This window comes from Dendropsophus ebraccatus, chromosome 1, assembly GCF_027789765.1.
Source record: "Dendropsophus ebraccatus isolate aDenEbr1 chromosome 1, aDenEbr1.pat, whole genome shotgun sequence".
Taxonomy (NCBI): domain Eukaryota; kingdom Metazoa; phylum Chordata; class Amphibia; order Anura; family Hylidae; genus Dendropsophus; species Dendropsophus ebraccatus.
Genome location: NC_091454.1, coordinates 58,203,586 through 58,221,131, shown reverse-complemented (window position 1 = coordinate 58,221,131; position 17,546 = coordinate 58,203,586).

Sequence of the window (17,546 nt, the reverse complement as noted above, 5' to 3'; positions counted from 1 at the left end):
CCCGTATACTGTGCATATACTGAGTGACATCCCCGTATACTGTGCATATACTGAGTGACATCCCCGTATACTGTGCATATACTGAGTGACATCCCTGTATACTGTGCATATAGTAAGTGACATCCCTGTATACTGTGCATATACTGAGTGACATCCCCGTATACTGTGCATATACTGAGTGACATCCCCGTATACTGTGCATATAGTGAGTGACATCCCCGTATACTGTGCATATAGTGAGTGACATCCTTGTATACTGTGCATATAGTGAGTGACATCCCCGTATACTGTGCATATACTGAGTGACATCCCCGTATACCGTGCATATAGTGAGTGACATCCCTGTATACCGTGCATATAGTGAGTGACATCCCCGTATACTGTGCATATAGTGAGTGACATCCCCGTATACTGTGCATATACTGAGTGACATCCCTGTATACTGTGCATATACTGAGTGACATCCCTGTATACTGTGCATATAGTGAGTGACATCCCCGTATACTGTGCATATAGTGAGTGACATCCCCGTATACTGTGCATATAGTGAGTGACATCCTTGTATACTGTGCATATAGTGAGTGACATCCCCGTATACTGTGCATATACTGAGTGACATCCCCGTATACCGTGCATATAGTGAGTGACATCCCCGTATACCGTGCATATAGTGAGTGACATCCCCGTATACCGTGCATATAGTGAGTGACATCCCCGTATACTGTGCATATAGTGAGTGACATCCCCGTATACTGTGCATATAGTGAGTGACATCCCCGTATACTGTGCATATAGTGAGTGGCATCCCTGTATACTGTGCATATAGTGAGTGGCATCCCTGTATACTGTGCATATAGTGAGTGACATCCCCGTATACTGTGCATATAGTGAGTGACATCCCCGTATACCGTGCATATAGTGAGTGCCATCCCCGTATACTGTGCATATAGTGAGTGACATCCCCGTATATTGTGCATATAGTGAGTGGCATCCCTGTATACTGTGCATATAGTGAGTGACATCCCCGTATACTTTGCATATAGTGAGTGACATCCCTGTATACTGTGCATATACTGAGTGACATCCCCGTATACTGTGCATATAGTGAGTGACATTCCCGTATACTGTGCATATAGTGAGTGACATCCCCGTATACTGTGCATATAGTGATTGACATCCCCGTATACTGTGCATATAGTGAGTGACATCCCTGTATACTGTGCATATAGTGAGTGACATCCCCGTATACTGTGCATATACTGAGTGACATCCCCGTATACTGTGCATATACTGAGTGACATCCCCGTATACTGTGCATATACTGAGTGACATCCCTGTATACTGTGCATATAGTAAGTGACATCCCTGTATACTGTGCATATACTGAGTGACATCCCCGTATACTGTGCATATACTGAGTGACATCCCCGTATACTGTGCATATAGTGAGTGACATCCCCGTATACTGTGCATATAGTGAGTGACATCCTTGTATACTGTGCATATAGTGAGTGACATCCCCGTATACTGTGCATATACTGAGTGACATCCCCGTATACCGTGCATATAGTGAGTGACATCCCCGTATACCGTGCATATAGTGAGTGACATCCCCGTATACTGTGCATATAGTGAGTGACATCCCCGTATACTGTGCATATACTGAGTGACATCCCTGTATACTGTGCATATACTGAGTGACATCCCTGTATACTGTGCATATAGTGAGTGACATCCCCGTATACTGTGCATATAGTGAGTGACATCCCCGTATACTGTGCATATAGTGAGTGACATCCTTGTATACTGTGCATATAGTGAGTGACATCCCCATATACTGTGCATATACTGAGTGACATCCCCGTATACCGTGCATATAGTGAGTGACATCCCCGTATACCGTGCATATAGTGAGTGACATCCCCGTATACTGTGCATATAGTGAGTGACATCCCCGTATACTGTGCATATAGTGAGTGGCATCCCTGTATACTGTGCATATAGTGAGTGGCATCCCTGTATACTGTGCATATAGTGAGTGACATCCCCGTATACTGTGCATATAGTGAGTGACATCCCCGTATACTTTGCATATAGTGAGTGACATCCCTGTATACTGTGCATATACTGAGTGACATCCCTGTATACTGTGCATATAGTGAGTGACATCCCCGTATACTGTGCATATAGTGAGTGACATCCCCGTATACTGTGCATATAGTGAGTGACATCCCCGTATACTGTGCATATAGTGAGTGACATCCCTGTATACTGTGCATATAGTGATTGACATACCCGTATACTGTGCATATAGTGAGTGACATCCCCGTATACTGTGCATATCGTGAGTGACATCCCCGTATACTGTGCATATAGTGAGTGACATCCCTGTTATTGTGCAGATACTGAGTGACATCCCCGTATACTGTGCTTATAGTGAGAGGCATCCCTGTATACTGTGCATATACTGAGTGACATTCCCGTATACGGTGCATATGCTGAGTGGCATCCCTGTATACTGTGCATATACTGAGTGACATCCCTGTATACTGTGCATATACTGAGTGGCATCCCTGTATACTGTACATATACTGAGTGACATCCCTGTATACTGTGTGTATAGTGAGTGGCATCCCTGTATACTGTGCATATACTGAGTGACATCCCCGTATACTGTGCATATAGTGAGTGACATCCCTTTATACTGTGCATATAGTGAGCGACATCCCCGTATACTGTGCATATAGTGAGTGACATCCCTTTATACTGTGCATATAGTGAGCGACATCCCCGTATACTGTGCATATAGTGAGTGACATCCCCGTATACTGTGCGTATAGTGAGTGACATCCCTGTATACTGTGCGTATAGTGAGTGACATCCCCGTATACTGTGCATATAGTCAGTGACATCCCTGTATACTGTGCATATAGTGAGTGACACCCCCGTATACTGTGCATATAGTGAGTGACATCCCTGTATACTGTGCATATAGTGAGTGACATCCCTGTATACTGTGCATATAGTGAGTAGCATCCCTGTATACTGTGCATATAGTGAGTAACATCACTGTATACTTTGCATATAGTGAGTGACATCCCTGTATACTGTGCATATACTGAGTGACATCCCTGTATACTGTGCATATACTGAGTGACATCCCCGTATACTGTGCATATAGTGAGTGACATCCCTGTATACTGTGCATATACTGAGTGACATCCCTGTATACTCTACATATACTGAGTGACATCCCTGTACACTGTGCACATACTGAGTGACATCCCTGTATGTTGTGACTATACTATGTGGGGGCTGGCTACACAGAGACCTATACTATTTGGGGGATGGGATACAAGAAGGGGGGAATAATATGTTGTGGCTATACTATGTGGGGGCTACAAAGGGGGATATACTATGGGCGCTACACAGGGGAAAGGGCTATACTATGTGGGGGGGCCTATATTATGTGGGACTGCACAGGGCATCTATATTATGTGTGGGGGGCTATATGCCTGACTACTATCTGGAGGTACATATTGGGCCTGACTGCTTATGTGGGAGCACAGAGGGGGCACTGTTACTGTGTAAAGCAATGGGGAATATAAGGTTATGATGAGGTATAAGGTTAGGATGATGCTGGAGCATGGAGCCTAAAGTGTTTGTCCTGCAGATTCTGGGGAGACGAGTCATGGCTGGAGAAATCTTCATGATGGGCTGAGCCAGATGGAACGAAAAGAAAAAAACAGACAACTTTGACTACCAAAAAGTCACTTATGATTCATGTAGGAAGACGCCTCCTGTAAGTCACTGGATGTAACTGCACAATCGTGCATAATCACTTTTTGGGTGCATTCACACGTACAGGATCTGCAGCAGATTTGATGCTTGGTTCCGTCATTTAGTAACAAAGCTATTTGCAGCATCAAATCTGCTGCAGATCCTGTATGTGTGAACGTACTCTTAAGGTCTGTAGATCCTTTGTATAGCTGGATCTCTACCTCTATTTGGTCACTGCTAGAGATGAGTGACCTTACAGTAAGTTTAGGTTCACATGAACCCAAATGCTCTGAACTTCATCTCTAGTCAATGCTGAGGTAGAATATTGCATTTTATATATTGATGGTATAAAGGGAATATTAATAGACAGTACAGCAGTATTATCCAGTCACTGTATGGTGATGACGGCTGTGGTCATGGTAGTATTTGTCCTGTGTATACTCGTTTTATTGGTAATACTTGTGTTTGTGTAGTGGATTTTATTCAGTGAGAGCATAGTGGTATTAGTCATGTTGTAGTGATGATGGTAGTTGAGGTATTATCTTTTACTTGTATACTGTAATAATGGTAGTATCAGTCTCTTTATAATAGATTGGCCAGTAACAGTAATGATGATATTCGCTTCCTGTATACTGGTGTTTTTTGGTAACTATAATAGCTATTTAGAGATATACAGTATTATCATGCATAGAAAATTGTCTTACCAGTGCTAACATTATACAGGAAATGTGTAATATTATTTTACATATGCTAAAAATTTCCCTAGGACCCTATTTATATATATTATCACTGCTGTAACCTGTTGTTGCATAATAGATAGATAGGAGATAGATAGATAGATAGATAGATAGATAGATAGATAGATAGATAGATAGATAGATAGGAGATAAATAGATGATAGGAGACAGATAGATAGATAGATAGATAGATAGATAGATAGACTTGGCACCATTTCTGTAAATAAAAATGAGTTGCAACACAACACAACACAACACGACCTAAGTGTGATATGGTATGTGGGCTGGAGGAGTGTGAGTGCCAGGGCTGATTTTCAGTCCCAGTCCGGCCCTGTTAATCCGCCCCTGATCACTAGTAGTCTGTTTTTAATTATACTGGCCTGGAATCGATCAACTGCTGCCTCCTCCTCAAGTAGCCTCTCCTTGATAATCCTGGCCTGGAATCAATCAACTGCTGCCTCCTGCTCCTGAAGTAGTCTGGTTTTAATAATACTGGCCTGGAATCGATCAACTGCTGCCTCCTTCTCATATAGCCTCTCCTCGATAATACTGGTCTGGAATCGATCAACTGCTGCCTGCTCCTCATCAAGTAGCCTCTCCTTGATAATCCTGGCCTGGAATCAATCAACTGCTGCCTCCTGCTCCTGAAGTAGTCTGGTTTTAATAATACTGGCCTGGAATCGATCAACTGCTGCCTCCTCCTCATATAGCCTCTCCTCGATAATACTGGCCTGGAATCAATCAACTGCTGCCTCCTCCTCCTTAATTAGCCTGTCCTCCATAATACTGGCCTGGAATCAATCAACTGCTGCCTCATCTTCCTCAAGTATCCTCTCCTCCATAATACTGGCCTGGAATCGATCAACTGCTGCCTCATCCTCCTCAAGTAGCCTCTCCTCAATAATACTGGCCTGGAATCGATCAACTGCTGCCTCATCCTCCTCAAGTATCCTCTCCTCGATAAGACTGGCCTGGACTCAATCAACTGCTGCCTCATCCTCCTCCTAAATTAGCCTCTCCTCCATAATACTGGCCTGGAATCGATCAACTGCTGCCTCATCCTCCTCAAGTAGCCTCTCCTCAATAATACTGGCCTGGAATCGATCAACTGCTGCCTCATCCTCCTCAAGTAGCCTCTCCTCGATAAGACTGGCCTGGACTCAATCAACTGCTGCCTCCTCCTCCTCAATTAGCCTCTCCTCCATAATGCTGGCCTGAAATCAATCAACTGCTGTCTCATCTTCCTCAAGTAGCCTCTCCTCCATAATACTGGCCTGGAATCGATCAACTGCTGCCTCCTCCTCAAGTACCCTCTCCTCAATAATACTGGACTGGAATCAATCAACTGTTGCCTCCTCCTGCTGCTCAACTTGTCTCTTCTCAACAATACTGGACTGAGAGGCGAGCAATTTACTGCTGCCTCCTCCTTGTTCTCGACTTGTTTCTTCTCAACAATACTGGCCTGGGTGCAATCAAGTGCTGCCGCATCCTCCTTGTAAACTTTTTTTTCCAATATTTTTTTTTCACTATTTTGGCACTTTGAATCACTATATTGTATTAATTTTATTCCTATTATTATTATTTTATTTTATTTTTGGAAATTTTTTCCCCACTTTTTTTCATTGTAATATCAACTGCAACTAAAGCAAACTATACCCTATCACACTCCCACTATTGTAGCTGCAATTATTCAGCCGTTAGAGCAAGGTTCGTTTTCGGTTCGGTTCGGACCGATCCGAAATTCACGAAAGTTCGCCGGATCGAACCGAACTTTTCAAAAGTTCGCTCATCCCTACCGGCTAACTCTAGGCCCCGACTTAGTAATGGATTCCGTCTATTAGACGGCTTCCACTACTAAGTCTATAAAGTAAAGAAATAAAGACAAGACACAAGTGAATTTTTTTTTAATTCAAATAAACCCCCCCCCACACCTCTCATTGACCATTTAATTTTTTTTTTTAAATCCAAACAACTGCTGGTCATCGTCGTAGTCCACTGAATCCGACGTAATCCACAGGATACCGATATTTGAAAAACAAAAAGGGAGAAACACACAAAAAACACACAAACAGGAGCACAACACCCATCATTGTGAGCGGTGTTGTGCACCTTACAGTATGCAACATCTTTACAGGTCGCTGCTTAGAGTCTGGCCCCCAAGGGGTTAAGGGAAGATGCATTGCATCCCCCTTAACCCCTTGGGGGCCAGACTGATGTCAGACTGCACCCATCCTAGCAAGGAAGGGGTTAAGCGACCCCCCTTCCTTGCTGGGATGGGTGCAGTGCTGGGGAGGGGGTGGGGAGAGCTGTATACTCACCCCCATGTGTCCTCTTCGCTGGTCCGCAGCACAATGAAGTCACTGTGCTGCGGACCCGCTAATTATATGTGCGCTCAGCCGATCAGCTGAGAGGACATTTGATTCAAAATGTTTCTTCTAATAATGCTATTGTGATAGCATAATTAGAAGAAACATTTGATGTTTTAATTAAAGTAAAGTATTAATTATTACAGTGAGCTCTTTTACCGGGAATATGAATTAACGGCTTTAAAAGAGCTTTCTGTAATAATTAATATTTAATTAATATAACACATTTTCGTTGTAATAAAATTAGTTTCGTTGTTCAATAATTTAATTTAAACGAATCCATACTTGTGCAATTAAATATACTGTAAAAAAAAATATATATATAAATATACATTTATTTATACATACAGTATGTCAGGATGGTATCTCTGCAGAGCATCATGCGTCCCTCTGCTCGTGCTGTTCGCCGAGAAGGCACTGATTTTCTTGTATCCTGTTTCTGTGTTTTGTTTTGCTGTGTGTGAACTCTGGTTTATTGCTCACCTGGGTTGGGAGACACACCCGACTTCACCTGCTGAGTTCTGTCTGGCCATGTCATGGTTAATCTGTGTTTTGGTTCTGCTGTGACTGACAGGTCTTCCTGCCAGTGGATCTGTTTTGTTCTCAGCTGTCTGTGCTTGGAGATCAGGGGGATGGTCCAATTATGTTCTGGATCAGAACCCTGGCCTCCTATATAACTACCTCAGTCTTGGATATCATTGCTGGTTATTGAGCTTGTCTCTGCCTGGTTCTGTGTTTGCTATTCTTGCTCTGTTTATTCTGACTCTGCTTTGTATTTCTGACCTTTCCTGCTTGCTGCCTGCCCCTGACCATACTGCCTGTTTTTTGACCTTGCCTTTGGATTGTGATTTTGTACTTTTGCTGCCCGATTGTTGTGACCCGGACTGTCTACCATTCTTTATTGTGTTTTGTCTGTCTGTCTTGTCCTTGTGTCCCACCTAGCCAGTGCAGGGACTGCCGCCCAGTTGCTCGCCGCCATCTTAGGGCGGATTGTGGCAAATAGGTAGAGGACAGTGGGCGGGGCTGAGCTTAGGGCTCACTGTGTTGTCTTGTCCTGCTGTCCGGTTCCTAACAGAATAACCAGCCATACTTTTTTTTTTTTTTTTTTTCCTCTCTCCACCTTGCTATGGACCCCATGAAAGCTCTGGTTGAGCGATGCAAAGTCTCAACCAGCTTGTTCTGGACCTTACGCAACGGGTGCAGCAGGTAGAGTCTTTCCTGGGCCAAAATGCCATGTTATCTGCTGCTGTTCCTCCAGTGCAGCTTCCTGGTTCAAAGGCGAGAGAAGGGCCTTTCGAATCTTCAGAGAGGGATGTAAGTTGTTTTTCAGACTTTGTCCCCGGTCCTCTGGGGATGAGAGCCAGAGAGTGGGCATAGTTAGGTCACTCTTACAAGGACCTCCGCAGGAGTGGGCCTTTTCTTTGCCTCCAGATGCCACTGAGTTATCTTCTGTAGATCAGTTTTTCTCTGCATTGGAGTTACTCTATGATGAACCTGACAGGGCAGCAGCAGCTGAGAGGCAGTTGACAGTTTTGAGACAGGGCAAGCGACCGGTGGAGGAGTATTGTGCAGAGTTCCGCCAGTGGTGCGTTCCATCCGGATGGAATGATCCAGCGCTTAGATGCAAATTTAAGCAGGGGTTATCTGATGACATTAACCCTTTAAGGACAGAGCAAATTTCGATTTTTGCGTTTTCGGTTTTTCCTCCTTGTGCATAAAAGGCCATAGCACTTGCATTTTTCCACCTAGAGACCCACATGAGCCCTTATTTTTTGCGTCACTAATTGTACTTTGCAATGACAGGCTGAATTTTTGCATAAAGTACACTGCGAAACCAGAAAAAAATTCAAAGTGTGGTGAAATTGAAAAAAAAAAAAACGCATTTTGTTTATTTGGGGGAAATGTGTTTTTACGCCATTCGCCCTGGGGTAAAACTGACTTGTTATATATGTTCCTCAAGTCGTTACGATTAAAACGATATGTAACATGTATAACTTATATTGTATCTGATGGCCTGTAAAAAATTTAAACCATTGTCAACAAATATACGACACTTAAAACCGCTCCATTCCCAGGCTTATAGCACTTTTATCCTTTGGTCTATGGGGCTGTGTCAGGTGTCATTTTTTGCGCCATGATGTGTTCTTTCTATCGGTACCTTGATTGCGCATATACGACTTTTTGATCGCTTTTTATTACAATTTTTCTGGATTTGATGCGACCAAAAATGCGCAATTTTGCACTTTGGGATTTTTTTGCGCTGACGCCATTTACCGTGCGAGATCAGGAATGTGATTAATTAATAGTTCGGGCGATTACGCACGCGGCGATAGCAAACATGTTTATTTATTTATTTACTTTTATTTATAACCTGGGAAAAGGGGGGTGATTCAGACTTTTATTAGGGGAGGGGGCTTTTTACTAATAATGACATTTTTTTTTTAACTTTTACACATATACTAGAAGCCCCCCTGGGGGACTTCTAGTATAAGTGCTTTGATCTCTCATTGAGATCTCTGCAGCATAGATATGCTGCAGAGATCCATGAGATAGGCACTCGTTTGCTTTCGGCTGCTGCAGCCGGAAGTAAACGAATGCCGAGCCGGGGACGGCGCCATCTTGGAGCGGTCCCCGTCCGGCTTCAGTTACGGAGATCGCTCCTCCGGGATAACATCCCGGAGGAGCGATCTCCCCACTAGACACCAGGGATGACGCTGCGTCCGGTAATCGGATGCAGCTGTCATGTTTAACAGCTGCATCTGATTACTGTATTAGCGGGCACGGCGATCGGACCGTGCCCGCTAATACCTACGGTCCCGGGCTACACGCGGCACCCGGGACCGGCGCGGCGGCCCCGCTCTGAACTCCCTTACCGGCATCAGGGCGTAAATTTACGCCCGATGTCGTTAAGGGGTTAAGGATGCCTGGACAGGACATCCAGATCCTTCCACCCTAAAGCAGGCCATGAATTTGGCTATTCGCATAGACCGTAGACTCCGTGACAGACATAGGGAAAAAGTAGGCTCTGACCCTTCTAAGACCTCTGTCCCCTGCTCTGTCAAACACTCTGTTGTTATCCCTGATATTCATGAGGACGAGCCCATGCAGCTGGGACTATTGGACGCCAGGACCAGGCGAGAACACCGGAGACACAACGGTCTGTGCTATTACTGTGGTGACAGTAGCCACTTCATCAGTTTCTGCCACAAGCGTCCCAAGCGGCAAGAAAACCTGCACCCAGATCATCAGCGTTCAGGTGACTCCCAGGAAGGTCACTTGGGCGCACAGGTACCCTCCGGCGAAATAAACATTGCTAGTTCTACTGTAACTGATTTGCCTGTATCTGATGCCAATTTATCATGTTCTTCGGCTCGTCCTGTCAGTAAGCCTGTTCTCCATGCCATGGACTTTTCTTCTGATGAATGGGAGTCAGATGGCAATCTTCTAAGTGAAGTTGAGTCCTGTGAGGGTCCTGAGGCCCCTCGTAAAAGGGGGGGTACTGTCAGGATGGTATCTCTGCAGAGCATCATGCGTCCCTCTGCTCGTGCTGTTCGCCGAGAAGGCACTGATTTTCTTGTATCCTGTTTCTGTGTTTTGTTTTGCTGTGTGTGAACTCTGGTTTATTGCTTACCTGGGTTGGGAGACACACCCGACTTCACCTGCTGAGTTCTGTCTGGCCATGTCATGGTTAATCTGTGTTTTGGTTCTGCTGTGACTGACAGGTCTTCCTGCCAGTGGATCTGTTTTGTTCTCAGCTGTCTGTGCTTGGAGATCAGGGGGATGGTCCAATTATGTTCTGGATCAGAACCCTGGCCTCCTATATAACTACCTCAGTCTTGGATATCATTGCTGGTTATTGAGCTTGTCTCTGCCTGGTTCTGTGTTTGCTATTCTTGCTCTGTTTATTCTGACTCTGCTTTGTATTTCTGACCTTTCCTGCTTGCTGCCTGCCCCTGACCATACTGCCTGTTTTTTGACCTTGCCTTTGGATTGTGATTTTGTACTTTTGCTGCCCGATTGTTGTGACCCGGACTGTCTACCATTCTTTATTGTGTTTTGTCTGTCTGTCTTGTCCTTGTGTCCCACCTAGCCAGTGCAGAGACTGACGCCCAGTTGCTCGCCGCCATCTTAGGGCGGATTGTGGCAAATAGGTAGAGGACAGTGGGCGGGGCTGAGCTTAGGGCTCACTGTGTTGTCTTGTCCTGCTGTCCGGTTCCTGACACAGTATATTTATTTTAACAGTATATTTAATTGCACAGTGATGGAATCGTTTTAATTAAATTATTGAACAACGAAAGTGACTTTATTACAACGAAAATGTGTTCTATTAATTCAAATATATTAACCATTAGAGGTGTCGGCATTATTGCAGAGGATCGCTAACCCCGTAATGCTGATTCCTCTAATACTGTTTCCCTGCTTTCCAAGATGCATTCCAGAGGTGTTTGCATCACTTTTTAAAGATGTCTTTGATTTTATTTGTTATTGTTATTTTAACCAGATTCGTTACGAACTTTCTCAAAGTTCGGTTCGGTGATGAATCGAACTTTTTGCAAAGTTTGTAACGAATCTGGTTCGTTACGGTTCGGTTCGCTCATCCCTAGTTAATAGGTTGGACAGTACCATTAAACTTGGTAATGTTAATGATAGTTTGACATAAGGAAGGGACCAAAATGGGCAGTTGTGAATTATCTATAAATATGTCTATATCTTGAATCCTCTAACTTCACTCTTTCTTCCCGTTAGGGCAGTGAGGATATATGTAAGAAGATACATCAGTCCTACATTCTACAGCTGAGCACTAAGCATTGGTGATATTGATATTAAAGGAGAAGTCCAGCAAAATTTTTTATCAAAGTATTGTATTACCCCTTAAAAATTATACAAATCTCCAATATACTGTACACTTATTACAGGAAATGCACATGAAGTTCTTTTTCCCCTGGAGAGGGACACTGAGGGACACAGGGCACTGGAGGGACACTGAGCATCCCACTGCCATCATCCTCTCCAGCAGCCACAGCCCGCAGCCTGGGAGTCGGGTCGTGACATCACCATGTTATCCAGGAAGTGAAGCCTTGATGCAGCAGTAAGTACAGGGAAAAAAGCACTTTATGTGCTTTTCCCGTAATAAGTGTACAGTATATTGGTAATTTGTATAACTTTTGGGGGGCAATATAATACCTTTATAAAAAAATTTTGCCGGACTTCTCCTTTAAATATCATTTCTGGACAGCAACGGACTGCAGGTTGATTGATAGTAATTCAAAGGGCTATGTTCTTGGTCAACAATGAATTATCTCAGCTGAAAGTATCTGTGGGAGTGATGCTCATAAACCTCTAAATGTATATGTCCATGATCTTAAATCTGGTGTCAGTATTTGAACCAATAGAAAGGATAGTCACAATAACTGACAAAGATGGGCCCTCAGGATTGTAATGTGGACATGAATTTTTTTTTATTTTCACTGTCCATAATTGTTTCAGTATACTTACCTCATCCTACTTGTCCCGGCATATATTATTCATTGTAAGCCTAAGGCAAGAATATGTTTTCTAAGTCTGCCCTCTTGTGTGACAGACTCCGACATAAATGCCAGCCACATTATACTAAGTCCCGACACATGCATAGTACACAATAAACATCAGGCTTTGTTTGGGGGCATCCAGAAAAAGAGGGGGCCCTTTTTGTCTCTTGCCTCTAAGTGCAAGCAGTGAGGCACAACTCTCTAATAGCCTGAATTGAGATAAAATCTTGCAAACCGCAGCCACTCCTGTATAGCCCCATCAGGCTACAATGCAGCAAAAAATCTTCACTGCAAGAGAACACAGGTAAAACCTGTGACGAGAAGACCCATGCAGTGGGTGGTTACAGTATATTTTAAAGAAATTAATAAAAAGTGATCAAAACGTTTGATGTACATTAATATGATACTAATAGGAACTAGAAAACATGGTTCAAAAAATGACACCCATACAGCCCCATAGGTGAAAAAATAAAACCATTATAAGAGTTAAAATAGAGCAATATTAATCATAATTATTTGCAAAAAAAAGTTTTGCAGTAAACAATTAGTAAAACATTAGAAAAGCTTTGTAAACATGTATATCATTGTTTTCGGACTGATGTATATAATAATTATCTCATGTCATTATGTAGACACGGGAACCCCCCAAAAACTTTTCCAATTTTCCTCCATATATAATATTTTAGGGGTTCTGTAACTTGTTAACAGACATGTTGTCAGTACAAATGTATTGATTCCTAATTTTTTTTTTTATGGTTTATTACATTTTTACCATTAAATTAATTATTTATTTGTGTTGCCATATTGTGAGAGCTGTAACTTTTGACTCACAGAGTTAATGTTTTTGTGATACCATTTTTGGGTACATGTGACATTTTGTTCACTTTTTCCACTCTATTCATTTTGCTAAGTTTTTTTTTTTTTCTTTTTTCTGCTCTCGAAGTTGTTTTTTTTAAAGTGTCACTGTCGTGATTTTTTTTTTTTTTTGCAGAAATCAATAGTCCAGGCGATTTTAAGAAACTTTGTAATAAGGTTTATTAGCCAAAAAATGCATTTTTATCATGAAAAAGCAGTTTGAAGCTCTCCCCCCTGTCTTCATTGTTCTCCTATGGAGAGAGCTAAAGAAAAGACCAAAACAGGACAACAAAGAGTTAATCTACATTCACCACTGACCTGTCTGAGCTCAGATTACAGCTGTCACCCAGCTCTGTGCCTGTAATCCTCTGTTATCTGCTTTCTGCTGTCAGCTAACTCCCTCCTTCCTCCTCCCTCCGCTCCATCCTCCCCTCTCCCTAGAGCAGACAGGCTTTTTACATGCAGATAATGGCATATTTGGCTAATAAACCCAATTACAAAGTTTCTTAAAATCACCTGGACTATTGATTTCTGCAAAAAAAAAAAAAAAAATACGACAGTGACTCTTTAACAAGGAAATTGGCATTGTTTTCATGCCAAATCCTTGTGACTATAAGTCATAGGAACATGCTTTAACCCTTTAACCTCTTAAGGACATAGGACGTACCGGTACGTCCTATGTCCTCACTTGCACTTCAAAGCGGGGCCGCGCGGCGGCCCCGCTTTGAAGTGCCGCGATCCCGGGTGCCGCGTGTAGCCCGGGACCGCTGCTATTAGCGGGCACGGTCTGATCGCCGTGCCCGCTAATTAGCTAATCGGAGGCAGCTGTCAAAGTTGACAGCTGCCTCCGATTACCGGAGGCAACGTTTCCCTGGTGTCTAGTGGGGGAGATCGCTCCTCCGGGACCTTGTCCCGGAGGAGCGATCTCCGTTACTGATGCCGGCCGGGGACGCGTCCAAGATGGCGCCGTCCTCGGCTCGGCACTCGTTCGTTTTCGGCTGCAGCAGCCGAAAGCAAACGAGTGCCGATCTCATGGATCTCTGCAGCATATCTATGCTGCAGAGATCTCTATGAGAGATCCAAGTGTATATACTAGAAGTCCCCCAGGGGGGCTTCTAGTATATGTGTAAAAAAAAAAAAAAAAGTGTTGTTAATAGTAAAAAGCCCCCTCCCCTAATAAAAGTCAGAATCACCCCCCTTTTCCCAGGTTTTAAATAAAAGTAAACAAATAAATAAATAAACATGTTTGCTATCGCCGCGTGCGTAATCGCCCGAACTATTAATTAATCACATTCCTGATCTCGTACGGTAAACGGCGTCAGCGCAAAAAAATCCCAAAGTTCAAAATTGCGCATTTTTGGTCGCATCAAATCCAGAAAAAATTTAATAAAAAGCGATCAAAAAGACGTATATGGGCAATCAAGGTACCGATAGAAAGATCACATCATGGCGCAAAAAATTACACCTTGCACAGCCCCATAGACCAAAGGATAAAAGCGCTATAAGCCTGGGAATGGAGCGATTTTAAGGAACGTATATTGGTCAACAACGGTTTGAATTTTTTACAGGCCATCAGATACAATATAAGTTATACATGTTATATATCGTTTTAATCGTAACGACTTGAGGAACATGCATAACAAGTCAGTTTTACCCCAGGGCGAATGGCGTAAAAACACATTTCCCCCAAATAAAAGAAATGCGTTTTTTTTTTTCAATTTCACCACACTTTGAATTTTTTTCTGGTTTCGCAGTGTACTTTATGCAAAAATTCAGCCTGTAATTGCAAAGTACAATTAGTGAAGCAAAAAATAAGGGGTCATGTGGGTTTCTAGGTGGAAAAATGCAAGTGCTATGACCTTTTAAACACAAGGAGGAAAAACCGAAAACGTAAAAACGAAAATGGGCCATGTCCTTAAAGGGTTAAGGACAGAGCCAATTTCGATTTTTGCGTTTTCGGTTTTTCCTCCTTGTGCTTAAAAGGCCATAGCACTTGCATTTTTCCACCTAGCGACCCACGTGAGCCCTTATTTTTTGCATCACTAATTGTACTTTGCAATGACAGGCTGAATTTTTGCATAAAGTACACTGCAAAACCAGAAAAAAATTCAAAGTGTGGGGAAATTGAAAAAAAAAAAACGCATTTTGTTTATTTGGGGGAAATGTGTTTTTACGCCATTCGCCCTGGGGTAAAACTGACTTGTTATATATGTTCCTCAAGTCGTTACGATTAAAACGATATGTAACATGTATAACTTTTATTGTATCGGATGGCCTGTAAAAAATTTAAACCATTGTCAACAAATATACGTCACTTAAAATCGCTCCATTCCCAGGCTTATAGCGCTTTTATCCTTTGGTCTATGGGGCTGTGTGAGGTGTCATTTTTTGCGCCATGATGTTTACTTTCTATCGGTACCTTGATTGCGCATATACGACTTTTTGATCGCTTTTTATTACAATTTTTCTGGATTTGATGCGACCAAAAATGCGCAATTTTGCACTTTGGGATTTTTTTGCGCTGACGCCGTTTACCGTGTGAGATCAGGAATGTGATTAATTAATAGTTCGGGCGATTACACACGCGGCGATAGCAAACATGTTTGTTTATGTATTTATTTATTTACTTTTATTTATAACCTGGGAAAAGGGGGGTGATTCAGACTTTTATTAGGGGAGGGGGCTTTTTACTATAACAACACTTTTTTTTTAACTTTTACACTTATACTAGAAGCCCCCCTGGGGGACTTCTAGTATAAGTGCTTTGATCTCTCATTGAGATCTCTGCAGCATAGATATGCTGCAGAGATCCATGAGATCGGCACTCGTTTGCTTTCGGCTGCTGCAGCCGGAAACAAACGAGTGCCGAGCCGAGGACGGCGCCATCTTGGACGCGTCCCCGGTCGGCTTCAGTTACGGAGATCGCTCCTCCGGGACAACATCCCGGAGGAGAGATCTCCTCCACTAGACCCCAGGGAACGGCTGAATCCGGTAATCGGATGCAGCTGTCATGTTTGACAGCTGCATCTGATTACTGTATTAGCGGGCACGGCGATCGGACCGTGCCCGCTAATACCTACGGTCCCGGGCTACTCGCGGCACCCGGGACCGGCGCGGTTCAGAGCGGGGTCGCCGCGCGGCCCCGCTCTGAACTTCCTTACCGGCATCAGGGCGTAAATTTACGCCCGATGTCGTTAAGGGGTTAAGGGTACAAACCCACACACCATATACGCAGCAGATGCGCAACAAATACGCAGCAGATTTGATGGTGCAGATTTGATGCTGTGTTCAATTATTTAGATCTAATCTGCTGCGTATTTGCTGCGTATCGCAGCAGTAAATACGCTGCGTATACGGTGTGTGGGTTTATACCCTAAGGCTAGGTTCACACTCTGTATCTGTGCGGCTGTATTGCGGGCGGTAAATCATCGGCCGTATTTTTCCGGTTCATGCGTACGTTGGAAAGTATACAATATACGGCTGCACAGTGCTCACTATGTATGAATCTACGGCCCGATCGTAAACGGACCCGTAAAAAATGAACAAGACCATTGTTTGCGGCTGGAAATGCGGCCGTGGATTGACAGGCGGTCCGTACGGAGTACTTCAAAAATAGCCGGCAATGATGCCGAATGCCGATGCCTCTAATAGTTAATATATTAAAGTAATAAAACACATTTTCTTTGTAATAAAGTCCCTTTCGTTGTTCAATAATTTAATTCTAACGAATCCATCATTGTGAAATTAAATAAACTGTTAAAATAAATATATATATAAATAAATGTATATTTATATATATATATTTATTTTTTGACAGTATATTTAATTGCACAATGATGGATTCGTTTAAATTAAATTATTGAACAACGAAACTGATTTTATTTAAACGAAAATGTGTTTGATTAATTAAATATTAATTAGTACAGGAAGCTCCAGTGTGTTTCTCCCTTTTTGTTTTTCAGATATCGGTATCCTGTGGATTACGTCGGATTCCGTGGACTACATCGATGACCAGCGGTTGTTTGTTGTTTTTTTTTTATAAAATGGTCAATGAGGGGTGTGGGGGTGTTTTTATTTGAATAAATTTGAATAATAATTTGACCAGCAGGCTGGTAAGATTTAGGCTGGGGAGGGCCTAAACCAATGGCTCTTCCCACCCTGGTGTTACCAGGCTGCTGTTTGGTTTTTAACCCGTCTGGTTATAAAAATAGGGGGGACCCTATGCGTTTTTTTTTTTAACCCTTTAAGGACAGAGCAAATTTCGATTTTTGCGTTTTTGG